Source organism: Alligator mississippiensis, chromosome 8 (genome assembly GCF_030867095.1).
Source record: "Alligator mississippiensis isolate rAllMis1 chromosome 8, rAllMis1, whole genome shotgun sequence".
In the NCBI taxonomy this organism is placed as follows: domain Eukaryota; kingdom Metazoa; phylum Chordata; order Crocodylia; family Alligatoridae; genus Alligator; species Alligator mississippiensis.
The window spans coordinates 59710640-59731651 of NC_081831.1; the positions used below are offsets into that span (position 1 = coordinate 59710640).

The 21012-nt window shown below is 46.3% G+C and overlaps 1 protein-coding gene across 6 annotated transcripts in view; it reads left to right on the forward strand.

Annotated features, from left to right (window-relative positions):
- Positions 1-21012, forward strand: part of LOC102565281 (fibronectin type-III domain-containing protein 3a) — a 93450-nt gene that overhangs the window by 8778 nt on the left and 63660 nt on the right. For 2 of the 6 annotated variants that reach the window (XM_019487900.2, XM_059732757.1), the window contains exon 2: positions 16999-17055. The exons of the other annotated variants lie outside the window; for them this stretch is intronic. The gene's annotated coding sequence lies outside the window, so the exon portion shown is untranslated. The remainder of the gene's footprint in view (positions 1-16998; positions 17056-21012) is intronic. 6 annotated transcript variants of the gene reach the window in all.

Consider the following 21012-nt stretch of genomic DNA (forward strand, 5'->3'; position numbering starts at 1 on the left):
ACTGTGTGTGCCTGCCACTTTAAGGGCCTGGAGCTGGCAGCCACCAGGTGCCTGATGAGGGCAGCCATTTCGGATTCAAGGGCTGTCTATATAAACAGGGCAGTTTGGCTGCTGGAGGCCAGGCAATAACATCGCCTGGCCGGAGGGCTGCTGAGACCATCTGGAGGTAAGGGAGGAGCTGGAGGGGATGGTAAGGAGGCTCCTGGCCCTAGGCATGACCTAAAACTGCACCCTGCCAGGAGCGGGTGGTCTGGTGGGGCTCTCAGTGGCGCGGGAACCCCCAGGAAATGCCAGGCCAGTTACCACACCGTTGAAAGGCGGGTCGGGGCACCTTAACCCCTAGCCCCCACCACCGGGTGGGTAACCCCTGTGTTTGTGTAAAGGGCCCAGAGGGCAGACCCTGGTAGAGAGCGAGGGGCTAGAGACCTGACCCGAATGAGAGAGTACCCTCAACTGGCCCATGCTGGGGCCAGGACCAGGATGGTCAAAAGGGCCAGGGGCCCACTGCGAGGGACACCAAAGAGCCTGGGGTCCCGACGGGCCTGGAGGTGGGCCAGGGTTGGTAGCCGAAGATCCCGGGGGGACCACACCCGAGAAGGGAAAATAGTTTTGTGGGGCTAGATAGCCTGAATGAAGGCGGAGAGGCCGTCTGAGTGGAGGGATCATGGAGGGGTCCTGTTAGGATGATTCTGGGACACAGCGTGGGGGCCAGTGATTATGTGAACATCAAGATGCCATCTGCGAGGCTTGGGCTGCGGTATAGGGGAGGAAAGGAGCCTCAGAGAGCGCCCCCTGGCATCGGGGCACCAAAATGGGCAGCCTCCCGTTTAATTGACATCAATTAATGAATCAATTAACATCAAGGCGTGGCGGACGAGAAGGCAGATGGTTGGCCCAAGAACAAGGGGGCGGGCCACGGAGATCGACCCTGAGTAGGCCCCCTGTTACACTAAGCGAGGGGCAGGACAAGGCTGTCACTGGGATTGTAGAGAGGCAGCTGCAGGACTCCAGACTACCAAGCGTAGACCCTGAGATGGTGCAGGGTCACTTGGAGGAACTGGATGCCTTTAATTCGGCAGGCCTGGATGAGCTCCATCCAAGGGTTCTGAAGGCACTGGCTGACGTCATTGCGCAACCAGTGGCAGTAATATTTGAGCAGTCGTGGCGCACGGGCCAGGTCCCGGAGGACTGGAAAAGGGCCAATGTGATCCCCATTTTCAAGAAGGGGAGGAAGAAGGACCCAAGCAATTATAGGCCAGGCAGTCTCACCTCCATCCTTGGCAAAGTCTTTGAAAAAATTATCAAGGCTCACATTTGCGAGAGCCCGGCAGGACAAATTATGCTGAGGGGAAAGCAGCATGGGTTCGTAGCAGGTAGATCATGCCTGACTAATCTAGTCTTTTTTTATGACCAGGTTACAAAACACCTGGACACAGGAGAAGGGGTTGATGTCATATACTTAGACTTCAGGAAGGCCTTCGATACAGTATCCCACACCATACTGGTAAACAAGTTAAGAGGCTGTGACTTGGAGGACTACACAGTCTGATGGGTGGCAAATTGGCTAGAGGGTCGCACCCAGAGAGTCGTAGTGGATGGGTCGGTATCGACCTGAAAGGGTGTGGGCAGTGGGGTCCCGCAGGGCTCGGTCCTTGGACCGATACTCTTCAATATCTTCATCAGCAACTTGGACGAGGGAGTGAAGTGTACTCTGTCCAAGTTTGCAGATGACACAAAACTGTGGGGAGAAGTGGACATGCCAGAGGGCAGGGAACAACTACAAGCAGACCTGGACAGGTTGGACATGTGGGCGGAAAACAACAGAATGCAATTCAACAATGGAATACTGCATGCAATTTTGGGCTCCGCACTTCAAGAGGGATGTGGATAACCTGGAGAGGGAGGGTCCAGAGAAGGGCCACTTGTATGGTTAAGGGCATGCAGGCCAAGCCCTATGAGGAGAGACTAGAGAACCTGGACCTTTTCAGCCTCTGCAAGAGAAGGTTGAGAGGCGACCTTGTGGCTGCCTATAAGTTCATCACGGGGGCACAGAAGGGAATTGGTGAGGTTTTATTCACCAAGGCGCCCCCGGGGGTTACAAGAAATAATGGCCACAAGCTAGCAGAGAGCAGATTTAGATTGGACATTAGGAAGAACTTCTTCACAGTTAGAGCGGCCAAGCTCTGGAATGGGCTCCCAAGGGAGGTGGTGCTCTCCCCTACCCTGGGGGTCTTCAAGAGGAGGTTAGATAAGCATCTAGCTGGGGTCATATGAACCCAGCACTCTTTCCTGCCTATGCAGGGGGCTGGACTCGATGATCTATTGAGGTCCCTTCCGACCCTAGCATCTATGAATCTATGGAACTCAGAACTAGTGGAAAACCAGCCTTTACTTTTTCAGTGCAGACGGAGACCTGAAAACAAACTCCTGATTGTATTAAGTTGTGAAGTCCTGTATTTACTACTGGGTTGTTGGGTTAGACAACTGGTCTCGCCCATCTCTTAATAGAGCACCTTTCTTGGAACCTGACTTTCTTTCCTTATGATCTGTATGTTTCCTTTTTCCCTATTAGACTCTGGCTTCTTTGTTCACTTTTATCTCAAGTGTTGTGTTTGTCTCTCTACAATTTGAAATGAAATTTTATAAAATTAGTGTCTTGTCCTAAATAAAATAGAAGAGTGAAATTATTTCTATAGACATACCCCATTAGGGAAAGTAGCCTCAATTGGACTGCTAGGGAACTTAAATCTGGTACCTTACCCCATGGTCTTCACCAAATCAGTGACGATAAACTGGTGCCAGACAAGCCTCAAAAGCCCTTCCATGTTTCTTCTGTTTTGTGAACTAGTTATAATAGGAATTCCCATTATGTTAGGACAATTTACAGGCTTAATTAGTGAGGAATAAGTCAGATGCAAAGGCTAGCTCTTTCCCTGGCAGTAAAGGAAGCATGGGTAACTAAATAAATGAGAAGTATTTTGTTTTTCTGAATACAGATTAATTTACACAAAAGTTGGGGAAGGCTAGCACCCAGGGGTGTGTGTAGACGAAACGGGGGCCCTAAATTGAAGCGGTGGGTTTTTAAAAACACAGCTTCAGTTTGGGGCCGTTTAAACCCCTGTATTGTACACACACCCGAACTTACCTGCCTCTCTGGTAGGGAGGGGAGGGCAAGCTGTTGGCTGGTGGAGTAGTCCCTGGGCTGGGGGCGGGTGGGCTGGTGCTTCTCTCCATGGCAGCGGGGGTCCCAGGGGGCACCGCAGCAGCAGAGGGAAGCACTGGGTCCCCGTGCAGCTCAGGCAGGCAAGCTCCAGTGGATAAAAAGGTGGAGCCTGCCTTTCCAGGCTGCTGCCAGGCTCCCTGCACAGGGTTGGGGAAGCAAACTGTGCACTGGCCCCACATGGGCCAGAGCCACAGCCAGGCCCAGGGATGATGAACTGCAGGGTTTAGTGAGAAGCAGCAGGGATGGAGCAGCGCTGTAAAAAAAAGTCTTAATCTCATCACTCCTTGTAGTTGAGCGAAGAACAAAATGCTTGAAAAATCCAATCCGATGAGGTGTTGAAATTCCATTAACTATATATGGTTTATGAGATGCAGACATTTATTTCATTGGATTGGGGCACCTTTGCTTACTTTTCAGTTTTATTACATTTCGACTAGAGATACACCAGTATATTGGTCCTTATCATATCGGCACCAGTAAAATGAAAACTTATTATTGGCAGGCTGATGTCGCTGATAAATGCCACATGCATGCATGCAGCTGCAACATGCATGCAGCCAGCCCAGCAGCTTGGAGAGTAGCATCCACCTGGTAAGCCTGTTGGGAAGGGGAGAGGAGGGGCGTAAGGGTGGGCAGATAGAGGCCCCCACAGTGAGGGAGGGAAGTGGGGTTGGGGCCGGAGTGAGATGGAACCATGAGCGGCTCATCTGGGAGATGCGGGGGGGGGGCAGCTTCTGCTGCTGCTATGCACACCTTCAGGGGAGGCATGGGGGGGGTGTCGTGGGGTGAGTGGAAGCTGCAGGTGAGAGCTGTGCCCAGGGGCAGCATCAGACTCTTCCCAGTGTGCAGAACAGTGGGAGCTGCCCCCCCAAATGAGCTGCTTGCAGTCCCCTCCTGCCCTACCCTGGGCCCCAGCCCCTGGCCCACTCCCTCCCTCACTGTGGGAGCCTCGATCTGGCCCCCCCCCCCCCCCCGGCTTACCAACCAGGTGCTACTCTCCAAGTTGCTGGGCAACACATTGGCAGTCGGATAGGTATCGGCCTATATGACTCATTAATATTCAGATGTTGGTATTGGCCCGAAACTATCTTTGCACCCCTAATTTCAAAGTGTGTGTGTAAGTGTATAATGAAATAATTGCTCTTAAATTTGTGTTTCCCATTTTTAAATTCCTCACATAGGAAGTTTCCAACAATTTTAGGAGTGTGATCTCAAAACCCAAAAAGTTGTATTAGTGTTAAGTAGGGCTGTGCAAAACAGCATCATTCCACTTTCACTTTCATTTTGACAGAACAGTGTTTCATTTCTAGTTTTGTTTAGTTTCAGAGTGACAAAGTTTTGTCAAAACTATTTTGCTGTTTCAACACTGTTTCGCCCATAGGGTATAACGAGGAATCATAAAATGCGGCAAGCAGGCAGATTGGGGGCTCCAGGAGGGCTGCGGGGGCTGTGCCAGAGTCCTCTGGGAGGTGTGTACCCCCGATCTGCCTGCCAGATGACAGACCGATGCTGGGTGTAGCCCACACCCAGTGCTGGGAAGGTCACTGCTGCCTCTGGCCCCATATGGCAGCATGTGGCTCCTGTCATCCCGCACGCAGATCACCCCTGGGAGGACTCTGGCACAGGCCCCGCAGCCTTCCTGGGGGTGCCAGCAGGCCCCCCGATTTGCGCACAGGATGACAGGAGCTGCGTGCTGCCTCCAGGGGCCAGTGGCAGCAGTTATCTTCCTGGCACTAGGTGCGGGCTGCGCCCAATGCTGGTCTGTCATCTGGCAGGCAGATCAGGGGTCTGCAGCCCTAAGAGGGCTCCAGCATAGCCCCTGCAGCCCTCCCGGGGGTGTGGGCAAGCTACTGATCTGGCTGCCTGATGAGAGGAGCTGGGTGCTGCCAGGCAAGCCTGGATTCGAAACTCAAAACATTTAGAGTTCCCTTGTTTCATTTCAAAGCTGTTTCGAAGGCTTTTATTTCAGTTTGATTTCACTGTTTCAAGTTCGAAACGCATCAAAACAGCTTTGAAACAAAATGCTGGGCAAAATTTCGCGTGGCCCTAGTGTTAAGCCGATATACTAATATGAGGTTTCTGTGGTCCTTTCAGCTCTACAGGAGAAATCATGTTATCCAAAATAGCTTTTAACAGTTTTCTCAGAAAGGTGGTGACATTACTATTAAAATGGTACCAAGTTTGGAATATTGTACATATAAGGGTGAGGTAGAGTTTGCCACTGAACCATCTCCTGGTTTTTTGGCTTTGTTCACCTTCTCAGTCTTCCCGGGGTCTTTAATCAGTCCTGCATCTATTTTGGCTTTCGGCCCTATACTTGCCTTCCCTTCAGGAATGATCTTAACATGCATCCATCTCCCCGAGAACCCCAGAGCAGGCCAAAATGAACATAAAAGAAGACTCTTTTGCTAGTCTCCCACTTGATAGTTCTGCTGCTCTTTCCTGAAAAACACTGGCTTTTGGGGCTTTTTTCCTTGGACCTTCTTTCTTCCAGGGCCAGTAATAGGAGCCAGCCTACTTTCCAGCTGAGCTGGTCCAGCCTTTTGGAGAAATCATTTGACCCATCTAGTAGGTCTGATAACTGATGCAGTCCATCTGATCGACCACTGGTGAGGCTGAGCCAAAGAGCTTGTAAAAGCCCAACCAACCTGTGACAAAAGGTTTGTAACACGGTCAAGCTCACTGTCATAGTTTCATAGTTGGTAGGGTCGGAAGGGACCTGAGCAGATCTTCAAGTCTGACTCCCTGCCATGGGCAGGAAAGAATGCTGGGTTCAAATGACCCCAGCTAAGTGATTACCTAGCCTTCTTTTGAAGACCCCCAGGGTAGGAGTGAGCACCATTTCCCTTGGAAGTAGGTTCCAGATGCTAGCTGCCCTGACTGAAGTGGTGCTTCCTGATGTCTAGCCTGAACTTGCTTTCAGTCAACTTGTAGCCCTTATTCCTAGTTACTCCTGGTAGTGCTTGGGGGAACAGGGACTCTCCCATTCCCCGCTGGTCCCCCCGGTAAGTTTATAAACGGCCACCAGCTCCCTTCACTTGTGGAGGCTGAACAGGTTCAGGTCCCGTAGCCTCTCCTCGTAGGGCCTGCCCTGCTGCCCCCTGACCATGCAAGTGGCCCTTCTTTGGACCCTCTCAATGCTGTCCGCACCCCTCCTGAAGTGCGGCACCCAGAACTGGACTCAGTACTCCAACTGCGGCCTGACCAATGTCGCATAGAGGGGGAGGATCACGTCCTTCGACCTGCTCGTGATGTATCTGTGGATGCGTGACAAGGTGCAGCTGGCCTTACTGACTGCATCCTTACGCTGGTGGCCCATCTTCATCTTGGAATCAATAATGACTCCAAGATACTTTTCTGCCTCTGCGCTGACGAGAGGGGAGTTCCCCAGCCTGTAGGTATGCTGCTGGTTCTTCCTCCCTAGGTGCAGTACCTTGCACTTGTCAGTATTGAATTCCATCCTATTCTCATCTGCCCACCCCTGTAACCTGTCCAGATCTAGTTGCAGCCTGTCCCTCCCTTCTGTCGTGCCCACCTCTCCCCACATCTTAGTGTCATCTGCAAATTTGGACAAGGTGCTTTTCACCCCTTCATCCAGTCACTGATGAAGATGTTAAACAGTGCAGGCCTGAGGAAAACTGTCTATTTCCCTGGAAAACCCAGTAAGTACTGTTTTTGGAAAAGCCATTAAAAAAGCAAGTAAGTGGGGGGTTTTCCTGCATTCTTTGGTCTTGTGGAGCCTCTCTAGAGTTGATGGGATAACTTTCTTTCAAACTCCCTTCTGCTTGTTAGAAATCCTCTTACAAAAGACTTTTCATATTTTTTTATTGAGAACTACACGAAAAACAACAGTATTTTTCTTGTGGCTACTGCTGCAGCAACATAATTCACATATTTGGTTCTTGTCTGTTTTGTACTTCTCCAGTACTGTCACCTAGAAAAGAATATTTATAGAAGCACTATCCAATTGTCCGTCAAGAATGGCGGGGGGAGCGGGTGAGGATGGAGCCCCATGGGGGCCCACCGCCCCCCCCCCCCCCGATGTCACCTGCAATGAGTAAGGATGGGGAGCAAGGCCAGCTTCAGTGGTCTCTTTCCCCCCCCCCCCCCCATTGTTGCCACCTGCAAGGGGCAGGGGGGGCGAGGCCAGTACAGCTGTTTGTCAGCCAGTCAGAGCACAAATAAAATGTTACAGAAAGATGGACAAACTTAGGCTCTTATAATATAATGTTAGAATCTTCCTCCTTTTTATTACTTTAAATGCTTGGGAGTTCTTCAGTTTTTTGGGCATTAAGGAAAGGTGAAAGCAAAATAGAAGGCAGGGGTTCTCTGAGAATGCATTTATTATTATCTACTGGAGTTTCTTTTAAATAACTTCGTATTTCATCTCTCTGGTGTTCAAGGTAACTCTTTCTTTAGCAGTTTGTTCCAGCTGAGGTCTTTCTGCCTGGGAGCTGTTTCACACAGGGCCCTAAATTATACTGTTTATATTTTCACAGTTGAAAGCTTAGAAAATACTTGTTAGGTAAACTCTGAAGAACATTTCCAGTGTCTATTCAACTTGTAGTGCTTTCTTGGCCAGAAGCCAAACTGCATACAAGCCAAGGTGCAGTCAAATTCACATGGGTATCATTCTGAATTATATCCAAAGATTTAATAAAAACATATATTTAGTTTTGAACAGATTAGTATTATGGAGAGATGGTGGTCTCTTCAGAACTTAAATTGTAAGTAGGTTTCTTTTAAAAGTTTAAGTTTGAAACATGTTTCCTCTAATTTTGCCATAAGTAAACCAGTCTGCCTAAAACTTCTCATGTGTGGTCCTGTGGCAGAGGGGAACTATTTTAAGATGGGGTAATATCTTGTATACCTTGTTAAGACTGCTTGCTTGAGAAACTGAGATGGTGAATAGGTGTAACTGTTTGCCTCAAAATGATTTGCTGTATAAGTTCTGAATTTGGTTAATCTTGTTATCTTCAACAAGGATATTGATTTTTACTGTTTTTAAATTGTGGTTTATTTTGTGTCTGGCTTTCTTTTATTGGTGATCAGTAGGGGTCATAAGCTCAGTTGACAAGTTCTACTTGTAAGGCAGGGGGCAGCAACAATTTTAGGCAGAGTGCCCAAAATATATTCTAGAATGTTATGTCTATTGGAAAGAGAAGAAAACAGATTCTGAAAACTGGAAGTAAAAATGTGATACTAAAAAAAAATAACCCCACTAACAGCCAGAAAATCTGGAAATACTCCTTGTATTACCAGCTGTAGATCTGCTCCCTTACTACTGTTGGACATTTGCTATTCAGACGTGTAGCACAGACTAAAACTGCCTGACAAAAAAAATCAAAATATCTGCATGAAAATTGTGCTTCCTGCCCCCCCCCTTTAAGGAGTAGAGGCATCCTTTCTCTCCCCCACTCCCCATCTCACCCTTCCTGTTCAGACATCACATCCTATTTGCTCCTGTCCATATGATCCATGAAAGACCTAGTTATATATGTTCCATTGCACTAAGAGCTGGCTACCCCATGTAGGCTCCCAATACTGGTGAGAGGTCATGCATTACATATACAGACAAGCTGAATAAAACCTTTCTACTGCTATCAGAAATACAGGTAATGGATTTCCTGTTTTCTTCCTCTCACCAAAGGCAGAACTGAGACCAAATAATCATTCTAATATTATAAAAGCCTAAGTCTCTGTCTTTCTGTCTGTCACGCTTTATTCGTACTCTGATCGGTTGATGGAAACAGCCAGTCAGAGTGCTCCAAGTGTGGGGGAGCGCTACCATGATTTCAAAGTCGTGCTGAGGACCGGACAGAGGGTCCTCGGTTCTCCCACCCTGCTCCTTGCAAGAGGCAGAACAGCGGCAGCATGAGGCCCTTAGGTGGTGGCACACCCCTCGGCCCCCCCCCCATTCATTCTTGGTGGGTAATTGGCTAATATACTATAACTTTCTTTCTAGCAGAACATCCAATTTTGATTTAAGCTCTGTTCTCAACCAGAAATTGCATTTTGGTGCAGAACTTACATTTTGCATTCTTTGGCCTGTGTTATGCAGATCAGACTAGATGTTTCTTGAGGTCCCTTCTTTCTTCAATCTAATCTGTGGATTTTTTGTATATACAACAAGAAAAGGTGTTGCAGTTCCACAGGAAAATGGAAGATAAATGAAGGTTAAGGGACAGCGTTAAGGTTCATATGTGGAGTCAAATGAATAAGCCCAGACTCTACGACAATTAAAGTAGGAGGAGCATCCTCCCAATCTGCTTTCTATTGCATTTCTTTCTGCCCATGGGCCCAGCTTCAAGAGTAATAGAATTATAATTAGGAAGAGCATAACTCTGTAGCTTGATAAGGTGGAGACTTCCCTAGGAGTGTAGGAGCTATGGGTTATCATCCCTCTTCTCACTGATGTTTTATGTATTTCACCTAATGTCTGTTTAATGCAGAATAGTGTGTGTTGGAGGGGAGGCAAGGATGGAAAACTTTTTTTTTCCTTTGACTCTCTTCTAATCACAATGGGAGAATTCAGTCTTACAGCTCTCTTCCTAAGGACAAATACAATTTCCTATGTGGCTTATGCATGATATTGACTTGGCAGCTGTGCTGTATAGTTTCAATGTGTGAGCATCAGCAGCTCCATGACAGCTAAAGCATGAAGGCAGTGAAGTGCTTCAGGTTTTCTAGACAGTGGACAAAGACTGTAGCGTACAGGAAAAGTGAATGGTAGGAGGTGACAAAATATTCTTCCGTAATTTATTGTGTTCTAGTCGCAAAGCATCATGAAATGTATATAACTAGTTACTCAATATCAGGACTTTGCTGGAGTCCAGTTTGGCTTCTTTGTGGTGCTGCAGACTTTAATGTCTGCATTAAAGTCCTGCCTTTGGCCTGCCAAACAGCCTGACTGCGAAACTATTATTTGCAGTATGGGTCACTGTTCCATTTGTAGTGCTATAGAACACAAATGTATAGGTGTGCAAGCCAAATTGCATTCCTTCTGGATCTGCGTCACATGGTAATACCTTATTTCAGAGCATGGGAGCAGGAGCCGGGGACCTTTTTTAAAGTCCCAGATCAGGTAAAAATCCCTCTCTTTTCTGCCCTCTCCTTCCCTTCCATGCTCATCAGCACCTCCCCTCCCCTGCCTTTCTCTCCCCTCTGCTGCTGTTGTCCCTTGCTGACCTGCGTTTAAGGGGTGATGCAAAGCCATTCCTTCCCCGCTCCAGACAGACTCTGCAGGCAGTCAGGTTCAGCCGGGGATGGTAGCAGCAGTGGTGGGAGGATTCCTCTTCCCTGCCTAATACAACCCCCACCCCCATGTATTCCCTGCCAGCCTAGGAGCAGGGTCAGGGAGAGGGAAACTGCCTGCTGTTGCCATGGTTCTGGGCTGAGTGTGGCTCCCTTTGCAGCCCAGCAGGAGCAGGGTATGAGTGGCTTTGGAGCTCCCCCCAGAGAGGTAGCAGGGGTTGGGGAGGTGCTGCTATACACGGAGGAGAAGAGAGAGGGTGCCAAGATCAGAGGAGAGGATTCTTACTTGATTTGGGGAATTAAAAAAAGTCCCTGGCTGCTGCTCCCATGGTGTGGTCCGCCTGTCCCAGTTTGTGGTGAGGCTTAAACTGGGAGCAGGGATGTAGCCACCCCTGCATCACCAGTTGCTTCTGGATCCTCCTTTACAAAATCCTGGATCTGGCCATGGTACCAGCCATTCGTAGCACTACAAACATGGCCCAAGTGCTACAGAAAAGTACCTGTTTGAAATGCTTTGTTTTGTAGTGCCTCATGTAACAGCTGCCCCTGTTACCACTGCTGGCTTCTCCAGTGGCAGCAGCATGACTAGGGTGGCAGGGGATAGGAGAGCAGTTCTCACCCCCACAGGTAACAGGACTGCCTTTGACAGCTGTTGCTTTTCAGTCGGTCATTTTTTCAAGCTTTCCTGGAGGTGAGGGGCCTAAGGAAAGTACTCTCTGTTCCCTGGCAAGTTCTTTGAGGTAATTATTTTTGTAGCTCCCCAGCGATGGGGCTGGAACATCTGTATGTTCCCATAGTGCTACTTTTTTAATGCTTCAAGTGAAAGGGTGTCTATAACTTCAGTAGAGCTTCAGAGCTAGCAGTATTAATTAACTGAATGTCTTGATATGGGCTCACTGAACTTCCCCCTCCCCCTCCAATTTCTTTTTATGTTTACTGGAATTCATCCACATGCTTAGCTTAATCCAACATAAGTGTGCAGAAAAAGGATGATTTTGTGTAGTGTGTGTTTGGTTAACTGGTTCTTAATTTTCTCCCACATTGTTTTCTCTCTTATTGCTTGTTGCTATTGAAAAATGTCAGTTTCCCATTCCCATGCAAACTGTATAATACATTTTAATTAATGCACTTTCCTCTTCCTAGGCACTTTGTAATGTGAGTTGTAGATATGCTGTCGGCATCCTGGTACTTAAATATACTTCTGAAAGATTATTGCATGCCTCAGGTTGGCATGCCTCACGTTGTGTTGAACCATGAAACCAAATTGTATGCATCAGTGAAAATGTCTGTATGATAAAATGTAATATAGCTAGTACAAAACTGACTTTACTTGGGAAGATGTTGTCTGTCAGAATGAGAATCTTGACACTGCAGTTTAATCTTAAGATGCAACAGTTTTTCTATTTAAAGGAAAAACCTAAAGATAAAAATAAATATATTTAAACTCCTTAATTGTTATAATACTGTTATTAAATGTGGATAATGTGAGTTTACTTTTATGATAACTGTATTCTTGGGTGACTACACTGAAGGATTGGTCGAGATATATTACCTAGAATTCAGGTGATCTGGGTATGGCTTAAAGCTCTGCTTCAGACTGAGTTGTGCACGGTACCAAGAAATCTGTGCCTCCGTTGCACATTTTGCATAATGGGTATGATGTCTCTTTTATCTAGTTCATGTTAAGAGTAAGCAGCTCATCAGGATAGGAACCATCTTTTCTTTTGCATAGCACCCAGTATAATTCAGCCACAGTCTCTGATGTAGATTCTGTGCAAAACTGTAACTCGATTTTATAAACCAGCAATTCTCAACCAGGATGCAGCAGCACCTTGGGGTGCCTTGAGATCCTTTCAGGGTTACTGTGGGGTGTCACAAAGCACTGCTAAGTTTACGAACAAAATTCACAAGATAAACTGAAGATTTCAAACAGATACCCACAGTTGTGATCTTTCTGAGTTCTTTGCAGTAGAAAAACTGCTCTATTTTTTTTCTGTTGCCAAAAAATGAGTGAAAACTAAAATCTGTCACTTTCCAAGAGGTGCCTTGAGTTTATCTGGAGGAACCTTGATTCTGTAAAGGTTGAGTACCACTGGTGTAAGCGGTGCACATGTATTAAGCTTCTTTCTGTTGCTGTGTTTGGCAACTAGCTTGGTGTTTGTTTATCCATATTCACTTTTTGAGACTCGTGCTTCCAGGAAGTTAATTTTTTTTTTTCAAATTCTTCTCCCTCCCGCCTCCCTCCCCCCCTCGCATTCATAAAAATATTTTTGCAAGCCCTAAATTTTGAGTCTAGGCTAATTGGTATTGTTACTTCTTAGACACCTTAAGTGTTCCATTATGGGCCTGTCCAACTTCTGGGCAGCTTGGGGCTGCATGCAGCACAGACTACGGACCAGGGGGCTATATGCTGAGGTCCTTTGTCCCCCACCCACCTTAACACTGCCTCCCTACACACAGCCCAGGTGCTTCTCCACCATGCACAACCCAGCTTCCCTCCCTCACCACACACACAATCTCCCTTCCCAGCCACTCATGCCACCAGGGCAGCAGCACCAGCCCTCATCCTGGCTGCGCTGACAGCCTACCTCCTGCTGCTTATATGCACAGCTTGGCCCCTCCCACTGCACTGCCCTGCCCACAGAAGCAGGGGCAGGTACCAGAAGCCAGGGGAGGAAGCCCAGAGACCCTGGACACCAGTGTCACAAGAACAGTGGTAAGAGTGGTGGCCAGGTGGGAACCCATGGTCTGCATAATAGCCCCTCCCAGGCCACATGAGGCCTGTGAGCTGCCAGTTGGAGAGCCCTGTTCTGCTATAATACCCAAGTTTGAGTTTCTGTTTGAAATGTTACTTTAAAACTTTGACGTTTAATAGGTAGAGTCACTGTGAAAGACTTGTGATGGAAGGGGAGTGCTTTTATACTGAGGTCCTGGGGCAGCAGCTAATTGGTTTTTATACAAAAAACAATCGCAGAGGATCATATGACATGTACGTTTATAATACATTAAATTTAATTATTGCTGGTATCCTTAAGTTTGGGGGTCCAATTTAGTATATTTTCACAGTACCTGGGAAGACATGGTGCTTTTCTGGAAAGACTTCTGGGGCTTGGAGAAACCAGGCAATAAGGTCTGCCACTTACCATATTTTATTGCACACACATGCACCTTTCCCTTGAAAATCAGACCCTCAAAATTGAGAGAGTAAAGTAGGGGAGCTATTTTCTTCATGGGAAAAGAATCATGTGTGGAGACGCTGGATGCCACACCTGCCAAGAGGCTGCTGCTTGTCTGGTTCAGCAAGCTGAAGGGCTGGACTACTGTGCTAAACTTCTCACATCTGTAGCTATTGGCTGAGCATTGTAGTCTGTACCTGAAAGCAGCAAGTGAGCTGCTGATAGCATCTTGATGAGGCTTGTGATGTAGAAGCAGTGCTTTATGTTCTAAAGTTATTAGTTGTAGCTGTGTTGGTAAAAGGACATAGGCAGACAAGGTTCTTTGGGTAGATGTGATATCTTTTATTAGACCAGCTAAATAGCTAGAAAGATTGTTCTTTGCCAGCTTTCAGGCACAAACACCCTTCTTCAGGCACTCTCCCTGTGCCTGAAGAAGAGTGCTTATGCCCAAAAGCTTGTAAAGAATAATTTTTCTAACTATTTAGTTGGTCTTATAAAAGATATGATATCAACCCAAAGAACCATGTCTGCTTTATGTTCAGAACTCCATATTAAGATCTGTTTAGAACAGGGTTGGGCAAAGTCCAGCCCACAGGCCAGATCCAGTTGGCTGTGGATTCCTTCTCCCAGCTGCCCCTGCCTGCGTGGCTTGGGCCAGTCTCTATAGAGACCCCAGCCCCACCTGCGCAGGAAAGCTTAGATTGTGGATGCCATGAAGAACAGCCTGAGCCGGGCTGGCAACATGTATGACAAAGCAGTGCCAGGGGCTGCTCTGAAGCTGCTGGGAACTTGGGGTGGGGGCAGCTTGCTCCAGAGCCAGGACAGTGCCACGATCTGTAACCTGCATGTTCCAGGCAGGGGGCACAGGTAGGGGATCGTGGTTCTGCCCCAGCTCCTTGCAGCGGTAACAGCCTGGTCTGGAACTGGGACAGAACAGTGATCCCCTGCAGGCTACAGATTGCGGCGCTTCCCTGGCTCTGTTTCCATCCCAAGTTCCCAGTGGCTCCGGAGCAGTCCCCTGCACTGCTCTGCCATGCACGCTGCCTGTGCAGCGGAGGCTGGTCTCCATGGCAACCCCAGCCTGAGCTTTCCCATGCAGGTATGGCTGGGATCTTCATGGAGACTGGCCCCAGCCATGAGGACAGGGGCTGCATGGAAATGGAGTCCAGCTGCTGGCTGGATCAGCCATTTTGCCCGCCCCTGGTTTAGAATGAAGAACTAAGTCTTGCTACTGCCCTTACAAGGATCTAAGGCAGGGGTAGGCAGAATGCAGCCCAGGGGCCAGATGTGGTCCACCAGGCCATTCTATCTGGCCCACAGATAGAAAATTTAGAAAATTAATTAATCTGCCCTGGGCTGCCTGTCATGCGGCCCCCGATGGCTTGCCGAAATTCAGTAAGCGGCCCTCTGCACAAAATAATTGCCCACCCCGATCTAGGACATAACCTTGTATGAAATCTAGTAAGTCCTCCTGAGAACATAGTACTTAGGAAGCGTAGCATCCCATGAAATAGTCTGTGAGAGGTAACTAGCACCAGGAAGTGCCTGCTTTCTCACCCTGATTGTTTCCTAGGATGCCATGGTTCCTGAATATTCTGCATTTCCAGGAGAACTTATTCTGTGTCATAAATTTTAGTAGGACTGTGGAAGAATCTTCTCCTCTACCCTTATTCTGCTTTCCTAAAACAAGGCATGTTTCTTATTGGGGATATGTTGTATACATGAAAATATGGTATTTGGTTCCATATTTAATGATACTGTTGCAGGATTTTATTCCAACAAAATGTAATTGCTTTACTCTCTTGTTATACAAGAGTAGGAGAAAAATCCATTGAAACATTGAGCAGATAACCAATCTCCCCCCTCTACCCCTTAAAGCACAGCAGGTATAGATTTCATCTTATAGTGTGATAAAGTAGTTACACTTGAATACTTAAAAGCTTTTCATTCCATCCAGGAAGAGCACACACCAACTGCTGCAGCTTCCTTAGCCTGATGAAGGGTTTTTGAACCCAAAAGCTTGCTTAATAACTATTCTCCAACCATTTGGGTTGGTCTAATAAAAGATATCAAATTCACCCAAGGAACCTTGTCTGCCTATGTCCTTAGACCAACATGGCTACAACCCAAACCCCTAAGAGCTATTTGTACACTTCTTCAGATATTAGTCTTATTAAATATTCTTGCCACTTTTGAATAACTTAATGTTAGTAAAATTATTACTCCATGCCACCAGGAAGAATCTGACTCAAAATACAGCATAAATGCGAATTAAAATAGCTGTAACTTTACTACAGAGAGTTATATTTGCCGCATGTTTCTGTTCGTTGTCATTTTCGTTTTAATGAGCATGCAAAATTAACTGCAGTTCGTTCTTTCTTTCTAGTGTTAAGGCCTGAAGACAAACTGCTATTCCTTGCAACTTTAGTATATCATCATATAGTCTACATTTATTAATTTTAAAAAGATACATAACTAGAACCTTATAATTATAAAATTATTGCTATATTGCTGATGTATTTTGTAAACTTTTTTTTAAGAAGTTGAAATAAATACTAACTTTGCAAAAAAACAAATGTAGGTAATAATATGCTTGTCAGTGAACACCAACAGTGCTTCCTATTGCAACTCTTCACTAAAGATGTTTATTGCCAATTTTTGTGAAGTATTTCTATTCTGAAGTCCCAAAAATACGATTGTATAAACTTTCAGCTTAGAAGGAAACTTGGTGTATGGTTCAAATGAGTTAATCTTAGAAATACTGCCCATGAAGTTGTTTTTATTGAACATGCAAGTTTTTCAAAATTAATTACCATTTATATATGTTAATATTGTATGCAAGTTTCATTTTTTGATTGAAGTATTTAAGCACATTTGGTCAAAAACCCAGGCATCTTTAAAAGTTGAGGTACAAATCTTTAGTATTGCTTGGCCCTCATGATTATTCATGCCTTATTATGCATACACTGTGAATATTACCTTTTAATCTCTTCATAAAAAAATGTATGGAATCTGCATACAGTGAAGTACCTGGTAATAGTCCAAATGGGAAAAGACATGAGCAAGTGTACATTGAAGTAATTTGGAGTCCTTGGGAGTTGGAGCAAGTCTAGAATGTTTACAACATGATAGAAGGATTTGGGGCAGTAGAATAGAGGGAAGGCCAGTGCTTGAAGCATTGAGAGTCTCTGAATTTTTTCTATTTATGGAACTGAAGTCAGTTCCAGTTGCTATATACAGTAATTGTTTTGTGGAAGACTGGCTATAGAGACTTCTTTCTTTGAAGCGTTTGTAGTATGAGACTGTCAGTGGAAAAATATGACTTTTCTAACTTTTCTATTCTAGTGTAATTGCCCATATTACACCATCAGAATATTGAATTGTTCAAGTGTACTTCTTAGGGTAAGTTTTTAAAACATGAATTATTTTTACTTGATTATTTTTAGTAGGGTGATAACGTTTTTGAAATCTTTACAGTATTACATCTACGTTACCTACAGTGTCTAAACATATTGGTGTTAACCATGATCTGATATTTTAACATTCAAGTCTTTGGAGACCATTGGAATATTTTCCTAAGTGTTAATTTTGCTGACATTTACATAAATGCTAGTGTTCAAAGGGATTAATAATTGTATTAGAACAGAACAGCCTAACAGGAGCAAAAATGTATGTTCAGTATGATGAAGAGTGCATATTGCACTTCGCTATTTGAATCAAATGCAGAGTGCACTGTGCAAAAGTGAAACAAAAATGCTTGTTTAAAGTGTAATTGTGGCATGAAAATATGACCTGGTATGTTCTCCTTATTAAAAGTTACCAAAATCACAGTGCCTCAGATGCAGAAGAGTTGAGCATGGTGCACAATTGCATATAGACTATATTTTATTTAAGCTTCATTGCATTTTCACTGTGCCACAAATATTTGCTAGACTGTTACAAGGTTGGATACGCTGTTATCCTCAGCCTATGCATTTTAAGAGACCATATGCTGAAAATATCTTCCTAACTGGTTTCAGTTTAGAAATGAAGGATACATTTTGATGTTATAATGATTTAAAGTAGTCCTGTTGATTTTAATCATCACTATTAATATACATGATTACCACGTTAATTGGTTCTTGCATTAATTTTTTTTAATGTGTTAATCGTGCATGTGGTTTTGGAGACCACACCTGGGCTCCACTCTGCCACCTCCAGGCTGCCCAGTGGGGCAGTAGTGATAGCGCAGAGGTCCACAGGGCAGCCTAGGTACAGGCTCCAGGCTGCTGCAGCAGGAAGGCTGGGGGGGGGAGTGGGGGCGGGGGCGGGGATGGACACAGACACACAAGAAGCTACTGCCTACACATGGTCAGGAATGCAACCTGGTGGTGTATAGAGCAGCACCCAGCAGGTAAGTCTGTGGAGGGAGAGGGAAGGGGCAGATCAAGGTCCCCATGGTAAGGGAGGGAGTGTGAGGAGGGGCTGTGGTGAATGGGGGCCCCAGGGGCGGAGCGGGTTGTGGGATGGAGCCACAGGAGGCTTGTGCAGGGGTGTGCACTCCCCACCACTGCGTGCATCCCTGGGGGAGACATAGAGGGTGTGGGCTGCAGGCTGGGGCTCTGTGCCCTGCTGCATTTGCCTTGGGAGCTGCATGCTGGCTGTGCCATGCGCCCCCTGTCTGCCCAGCACTGGAAGGCACAACATGGTGTTACGCTGCTCCTGGAGCAAAAGCAGCAGGGCACAGAGCCTCAGGCTGCAGCAGGCAGCCCACCTCAGCCCCACTCACAAATCCGGGGGGCACATGCTCCCCATGGCTTCCCCGGGGGTGTGCGCAGTGATAGGTAGCCACGCCCCACCCCCTTGCATGCCTGGATGAGCCTTCCGCAACTCCGTTCCATGACCCACCCCAGCACCTGCCCCCCTCCCTCCCTCACCATGGGGGGCCTTGATCTGCCCCCCTCCACAGACTTACCTCCTGGGCACTGCTCTACATGCCACCAGGTTGCATTCCTGGAGGGTTACCATATTTCCAGTTTCAAAAAAGAGGAGACACCTGTGGCGGGGGGGTGGTAATATTAGGACTGTGCGAAACAGCACCATTTCGTTTTGACTTCCGTTTTGATGGGACAGTGTTTTGTTTCGAGTGTTGTTTCGTTTTGAAACCACTGTTCTGTTTCATTTCACTGAAACTGTTTCGCTGTTCAACACTGCTTCGACATTTTGCCCATAGGCTATAATGGGGAACCACGAAACTGCCTATAACTTTGTCAGTTTATGCCTGATTTGGATGAAACTTGCAGGGACGGTAGCTCCTTCTGAGGCCATGAAGCCTGCCAAATTTCAAGGACATAGATGCAGGGGTTTCTGGGAAACTGCACCTCGGGCTGCTGACAAGCAAAACTCATGACATGGGTGACAGAAAGCAGGCCAGTTCAAACATGCTGCCTTTTATGCAGTTTTTCCATCCCTCCTCCAGAACACTGGAATTGGAAGGGACCTCAGGGAAGGATCACAGTCACTGGCCAGCTACACAGTCACTATGAGAGCAGTCCTTCCCCCCTCTTCCCCCTCCCTCTCCTTACTTTTTGTTTCCCTGCAGGCAAACCCTGCTTGAGTTTCAAAACATTTTGAAACTTTTGAAATGTTTTGACTGCTCTCGTTTAGTTTCAAGGCTGTTTCAAAGCCCTTTGTTTAATTTTGATTTTGCTGTTCTGAGCTTGAAACAAGTCGAAACAGTGTCGAAATGAAACAGCCAGCGAAATTTTGCACAGCCCTCGGTAATATGATGGAGGGGGGCAGTGATATGCTTGTGCCCTGCCCCTTGCTCCCAAGCCACAGACCCTCCCCCTCCCCCACCAGCCCTACTGCTGCCCCTCACTCCTCACTCACAGTACCCTACTACCTGCCAGGACATGTAGGGACCCCTTCCTCCCTGAGCTCCAAACCCCACACACCTGTGCTGTGTGATTAAAATCACGATTAATTGCGATTCGTTCTTTTTAATCACGCAACTAATTATTATCAGATTTTTTTAATAGTTTGACAGCCCTAATTTAAAGATTCTGCTACCAACATGGACTGGCAGAGGAAGTGGCTGCATATCGGTACAGTAAAGTAAGGTTCTTTATTCCATGTGCACATCAAATTGATATACAAATCTTGCCTCTATTCAGGAGAAAAACAAAACACAACGATGCAGTGCTTAGTAGATTTCTGTTCTTAATTCAGCCAAGCAAAGGATTGGAAGTAAGTCCTTCAACTAGTATATTCTGTGGTAGGCTATTTAGAGATTTTAATCTGGCAAGAAATACTCTTGCAGAATCTACTTTTACCAAAATTAAGCTGTTTATTCAAAACTCATACAGTTGTAACAAAGCCTCGGAATATATCTACTGACTTCTGATTCATTAATTTACCAAAAGTGCTCCTGCAGTTCTGAAAACTACAAAATAGAATACAGTAATCCATAATGCTTTCAGAGGGAATTAAGTTACCTGCTTCCGGTTAATTTACACCAGAATTTTGCAGGTTTCTTATAAAGAAAAAAAAAAGGTGGGCAGGGAGTTGGCATACAGATTCATTCAGGACAAATAATTTACTAAGATACATATATTATACCTTAGTGAAAAATTGCTAGTGAAAAATGGTATGATGCATTTAATCTCCAGATGGAATCTTGATTTGTTTGTTTGGTGTCTCATCTCAAAGAATACCACATAGTTCAATGTTTTTGCTACATCTAGCTATCCTTTTAAGAATAAAGTTCACCCTGCCAGGGTTTCATAGATTCATAGATGTTAGGGTCGGAAGGGACCTCAGTAGATCATCGAGTCCGACCCCCTGCATAAGCAGGAAAGAGTGCTGGGTCTAGATGACCCCAGCAAGATACTCATCTAAACTCCTCTTGAAGACCCCAGGGTAGGGGAGAGCACCACCTCCCTTGGGAGCCCGTTCCAGACCCTGGCCACTCGAACTGTGAAGAAGTTCTTCCTAACGTCCAATCTAAATCTCCTCTCTGCTAGCTTGTGGCCATTATTTCTTGTAACCCCCGGGGGCGCCTTGGTGAATAAATACTCACCAATTCCCTTCTGTGCCCCCGTGATGAACTTATAGGCAGCCACAAGGTCACCTCTCAACCTTCCCTTGCGGAGGCTGAAAAGATCCAGTTTCTCTAGTCTGTCCTCGTAGGGCTTGGTCTGTAGGCCCTTAACCATACGAGTGGCCCTTCTCTGGACCCTCTCCAGGTTATCCGCATCCCTCTTGAATTGCGGCGCCCAGAATTGCACGCGGTACTCCAACTGCGGTCTGACCAGTGCCCTATAGAGGGGAAGTATCACCTCCTTGGACCTATTCGTCATGCATCTGCTGATGCACGAT